Source organism: Lolium rigidum, chromosome 4 (genome assembly GCF_022539505.1).
Source record: "Lolium rigidum isolate FL_2022 chromosome 4, APGP_CSIRO_Lrig_0.1, whole genome shotgun sequence".
Lineage (NCBI taxonomy): Eukaryota > Viridiplantae > Streptophyta > Magnoliopsida > Poales > Poaceae > Lolium > Lolium rigidum.
The window spans coordinates 202,054,953-202,061,005 of NC_061511.1; positions in this window are offsets into that span (position 1 = coordinate 202,054,953).

Consider the following 6,053-nt stretch of genomic DNA (forward strand, 5'->3'; position numbering starts at 1 on the left):
TAGGCCGTTTCAAAATACCAATACTGTATCCCAAACTATATTCCCTAAAAGAAAAGGACAGCTCAAGATAGTTGATAATTGTTAGAGGGGTGACAAATAATGCAATCGCCGAAATCCGCAAATATGTATGCCTCATGTTTATACCAAAATTATACCACTTTTAGGCCGTTTCAAAATACCAATACTATATCCCAAACTATATTCCCTAAAAGAAAAGGACATCTAAAGATAGTTGATAATTGTTAGAGGGGTGACAAATAATGCAATCGCCGAAATCCGCAAATATGTATGCCTCATGTTTATACCAAAATTATACCACTTTTAGGCCGTTTCAAAATACCAATACTATATCCCAAACTATATTCCCTAAACGAAAAGGACAGCTCAAGATAGTTGATAATTTTTAGAGGGGTGACAAATAATGCAATCACCAAAATCCGCAAATATGTATGCCTCATGTTTATACCAATACTATATCCCAAACTATATTAAGTGGCAAACTCGTTATTGCATTCTCCACCGACAGAGAGAGAGAGATGGGTGGCCACGAAGAGAGAGAGAGAGAGGTTGCCACGAAGAGACGGATAGGGGTATACTGCCCGTTAGATCAGTGGATCAACGGTTCGTGGAGTCGATCCGTGTGACAACGGCTCAACCAATCGGGATAAGTTTGGGCTTCTCGGAGCATTTGTGACGAGTACTTGAGGGAAAAAGCTGAGTAGTACTAAGAATCCAAGGGCATATAAATAGTAAATAGACTAAGGGATTCAAACAAAAGAATTACAAAATGAAAAATGTGTGTTTTGTACAATATAATTCATATTGGGCTACATCAAATTATTTGCAATTCAAATATACATGAGTGTGACAATTATGGCATCATTTAGACAAACTATGTTTTGGGAAAGATGTTTTGCAAAGGGGTTTGGGTGGAAAACCATGCATCTTCATAGCTACACTAGTGATTCCGAGAAGTGGCAATTTGTGGTAAAACTTGATTTATATATGTTTGTTAAGGTTTTCTAGGTGGCGGGTTGCGTAGGAAGACTCCATGAGTAGTTGCCACTATGTTTTTATTTTTTTTGGATTTTTTTGCGCATGAAATGACTCAATTAGCTATGTTAATCTCATTTGTTGACTCTCTGTTGACCAGCTACTTGAGGGTAAAACTGAGTATATTGCACTTGCCGGTCTAAGTCCTCGAGGGAAAACCGAGTACGGATAAAATTTACGTATAAGGCTTGAGGTTATAGCCGAGTACACCAAACGTCCCAGGGTTAGACTCGTGTAGCGGTGCACGCTGCAGCCGTGCATAGCGGACGCGTGTTGCGGTACACGCCACCTTCGTCTTTATAGAGCCCCTCTTTCTCTCCCTCGACGCACGTTCTCACTGGCTCACTGCAACCGCCTCTCCTGTCCCATCATCTTCTCCACAACCGAAGAAAAAACCCCGAAGAAAACCGCCGGCGATGGAGAAGAATGAGATGCCCATTGTCGGCACATCGGCCGCCGCCCCGTCCGGGCCCCCGTCGCTGCTTCCAACGTAGCGGCCGGCGCATCGGCCGCCGCCGCCGTCCGGGCCCTCGTCGGCTGCTTCCAACGTAGCAGCCGGCGCATCGGCCGCCGCCCCCGTCCAGGCCCCTGTCGCTGCTTCCAACGTAGCAGCCGGCGCATCGGCCGCCGCCGCCGCCACCGTCCAGTCCCCCGTCGATTGGGACCCGTACGAACCAGTGCAGTACGACGCGCCGAAGAACCCCTACGACACCACCATCGTCGACAACGAGCCGGAGGTAACCCTTTGTTCCCTTGTTCTTATCTCATTTCAATCATTTTGTGTTAGATCTAGCGTTATTATGGTTCGTCTGTTCCTAGTTCAATCCTTTTGTGTTAGATCTTGCATTAGTACTGTTCGTCTGTTCCTAGTTCAATCCTTTTTTGTTAGATCTTGCGTTATTACTGTTCGTCTGTTCCTAGTTCAATCCTTTTGTGTTAGATCTTGCGTTAGTACTGTTCGTCTGTTCCTAGTTCAATCCTTTTGTATTAGATCTTGCGTTATTACTGTTCGTCTGTTCCTAGTTCGATCCTTTTGTGTTAGATCTTGCGTTATTAGTGTTTGTGATTTGCTTTTGTTTAAGATTTGTGCCGATGATGATGAATATTTGGGCATAAATTGATTCGGGGTTTGGTCAGTAAACAATTGGTGTGTACAAATTTGTTGTGCATGATCTTTGGTTTACTTACTCAAATCCTGGATATAAGTGTGTCCAATGTAACCGAGGCTACCTCTTTTTTTCGAGCCCATATTATCATGCATGATTTTTTGTTCACTCTCGTTCCATCATCGTTGCAATTGACTCCGTGTTTTTGCACGATCTTTGGTGCTACGTGACGAGTGCAGAAGCAGCGACGTCGACGGCGACGACGAGTCCTTCCACACCAAGACTCGTCACGTCCTCGGGAGGCTGCGGTCCGGCCATTACGATGGCCCCTTTGCTCGAGGCGTTTACAAGTGCCCCTTCGCAACGAGAAGCTCCGCGCCACCGACTTCAACTCCCCGGTGAACCATGCTGAATCCATTGGCAGATGTGGCGCTAGAGTTGGAAGGACCGTGAACGTGCATGCGTACATGGCCAAACACAAAGCACTTGGGATTCACTCGCGCAACCTCCAAGCGAGTCACACGCGCTACCCGGAGGCGTTGAACGTGCCTACCGCACTCTCTCGTATGTGATCGCTCTATCCGTAGAGCAGCTTAAATTAATGTAAAATGTAGCTTATGTTGGATCTATCGGTACTACTTTTGGATCTGTCCTGAATATATCTATGCTATGTTGGTTGCTGTATGCAGACTTATCCTATATTTTCTCTCTCGGATTTGTGCCCTAGATTTCCTACCTGATTGGGTAAAAACGAAGGCATAAAGAAATGAATGGCGTTAAAAAACGAAGGAGAAGCTGCTCTAGATTTGCTACCAATTTGGGCTATCAAATATGAATGAGATCGAGCGAGAGAGAGGAAAAAGGTACATTGAAAACTGCTAATCTGGGCGAAAGAGACAGAAACCACTCGTGCCCCCGTCACGGACCCACACGGCTCCACACGCTACGGCCCCACACGCTACAGCCCCACACGCTACGGCCCCACACGCTACGGCCACACAAACACGGTCTGGTCAAGTCCCACGCGGTCCCTTCCTACCAGCCCCACACGACGCGGTCCCACACGACGCGACCCCACAAACGACAGGACCCCACTCGTCAGCACGGAACGGTCAACTTAACGGATTCCTTCCGTCCGAGCTCCTTCTACGGGTTCAGATAAGGGCTTGGGGAAAACTGAGGAAAAACTAAGGAGCTGGGGAAAACTGAGTACAACTAAGGACTTGAGGGCACGAAAATAGAAATCCCAATCTGTTAAAGGTGTTATAGTGGGCATTCGCGTGAGAATTGTGCAATTTATCTTAAAGTTAAGATTGCTTCTGCAGTTAAGAGTTGCATGACTATGGCCTAGGGGACAGGTTCACTTTCATGTGAAGAATTTTCCGTATTCCATTGCCATCTCTAGGAGTTCCAGACGGGTTGTCTCCCGTTGACAAGGTTGTGTGTGTGCTCGATCCGAGGTCTCTCTCTCTCTCTCTCTCTCACACACACACACACACATAGTTCTGATCCATATTTTCTGCTCCTCTATACATTGTACAAACAATTGATATAGCATCAAATTTATGTGATTACTAGGTTTGTTTGTTAATTCTGGAGCTTTTGTAATTCTCAAAAAAATATTGTGTTAATTCTTACCTGATCGCTTTAATAAGAAAAGAGGTAAAATTTAACAGCTATCGATCTATCATTGCCGATAGCTTTTGCCACTTCGCTGTCGTAGACCTGCATTAAAAAGGCATGTACTCAAAGCCTTGTGAGAAAACAGTGAACAGAAGTTATGCACTCTGCCCAATCTTTCAGGGCGCATCCTTTTTTACATCCTATACTTTTTTATTATTTTCTTCCTATTTATTGATGTTTGCTATTGTGTTTTTTAAATATGCAAGATTAACATTCTGTTTTCATCATCGACCGCAGGAAAAGAGCAGCTTAATAACTGAGTACCTCAGAATAACATCAGTGACATCACCCATTTTAGGCGATGACATGTAACCTATGCTTTATGTAATTATGTTGGATATTTCCTCAGTTTCTCTGATCATGTATAAAACCTGTGTTCTGAGTGCTGCTGTTTAATTCTTGCACGTGTGGTTACTCTACCTCTTCTTATGATTATAATTTTTCTTGCAATTTTTTTCTACTTCTATGCAAGCCTGTTATAAAATTTAATTTACTACAGCGTGATTACCTTCGATGTTTTAAATTTTGAAACGTTAATTTATTAGCTAAATTAACTAGCGAGACGATTCTTTAAAGCATATGGGGAAGAGAAATTTTACCACATATTTTTTGCCAGGGCCTCCATATAGGTTCCAGTTCATTTTTTAAGCATACATATTTTTACCGGGGTCTCCATTTATAGCTTCATGCACGTGTAAGGTAAATCCATTTCTTCTCCATTCGTCTGCGAACTATGAGCAGTTCTGTTTGTGACGATGCAGAAAGCGTAGATCTTATGCTTTCTTATTTACTGTGCTTGCACACTGTCACTAAATTCCTTGGCCTTTTGCATCTATTTATATATTTAAATTCCTTGGCCTTTTGCATCTATTTATATATTTATATGTTTGTTTTCCTGAATTATGCAAGTAGTTTTTTCCCATGTATCTATCAATGGGATTTCTCATCTATTTTGGTACACTTGATTTGTTGCTGTTTGTTTTGTGAAATATGAGAAATGTGTTATCATATTGGTAGCTAATTTTAATCGATTATACAAAATTTACATCAGCACGAACTCCACGGGACGTGTGCCAAGGCGCACATTTAAATCTAGTCTACATAATCATTGTCCCCTTCCAAACAATAATGGGTGTGTACCACGTCAGGCACGACGAAAGGGAGCAGAAAAAAACTGTACACTCTGTCGGTGGTTGGATCAGCTCGAATTCAATGGGTTTGTACTATAGAGCTGCTGTCAGCATCTGCGCGTCGGGGTCTTGTCGTTGCTGGTCCTGCGCCACCGCTGAATTCATTACAGCTCATTACTCTACACAGTAATAACCAGTCCTATCGCCACCAGGAGAGGAAATAGCAGATCACACCATTTATTGGTGTTTTTTTTCAAAGAACCACAACAATTATTTTTTGTTGCAACAACACCACATTTTGCTTTAATTATTTGCACAGAACACATAAAAGTAATTAAGCAGCTTGATGGGGTGATTTACACAGAAATAATCCTTTTGTCAAACTATAGCACAGACTAACTCCCGGCGAAACTATTTCACCCATCTAACCCTTTTGTGTGGCGCCCCTCTCATGGGCGCCACACATGCCCATGTGGCGCCCGTCCTGCCGGCGCCACATACCCATCCGACGTGGCCCGTCGACGCTGAGCTGGTGAGCCGATCCGACGTGGCAGCCCGTGTGGCGCCGCTCGCGCCGGCGCCACACATGCAGTTGTAATTGCCCAAAACATACTGTAAGACAAAGCGTCTGGGACTTAGCCGTTTTGGCGAGGCTGTTTGTGTGACGCCGATGCCACGGACGCCACACAATGAGGTGTGGCGCCAATGCCACCGGCGCCACACAAAGAGCCTCGCCAGCTAAGGACTAAACTTCCGAAGCCCCTGGATGTTTTGGACATATAAGTTGCATCGTGTGGCGCCGATGCCATGTGCGCCACACATCACAGCCGGCCTGAGGGGCACCACACGTTGACTTGTGTTAAAAACATGAAAACTCTAGCCTTAATTAAACAGTTTGCAACACAACAATAGCAATTTCATACACATTGAACATACACATAGCACGCATCATAGATCACATCTTAGCACATAGATTCAAACAACACGAAGCAATACAGACATGGTTCGAAATGACATAGGGTTCACAACACGATACTTAAGAAGATAGAGTTCACAACACTAGCAAATGCATCTATCCTCC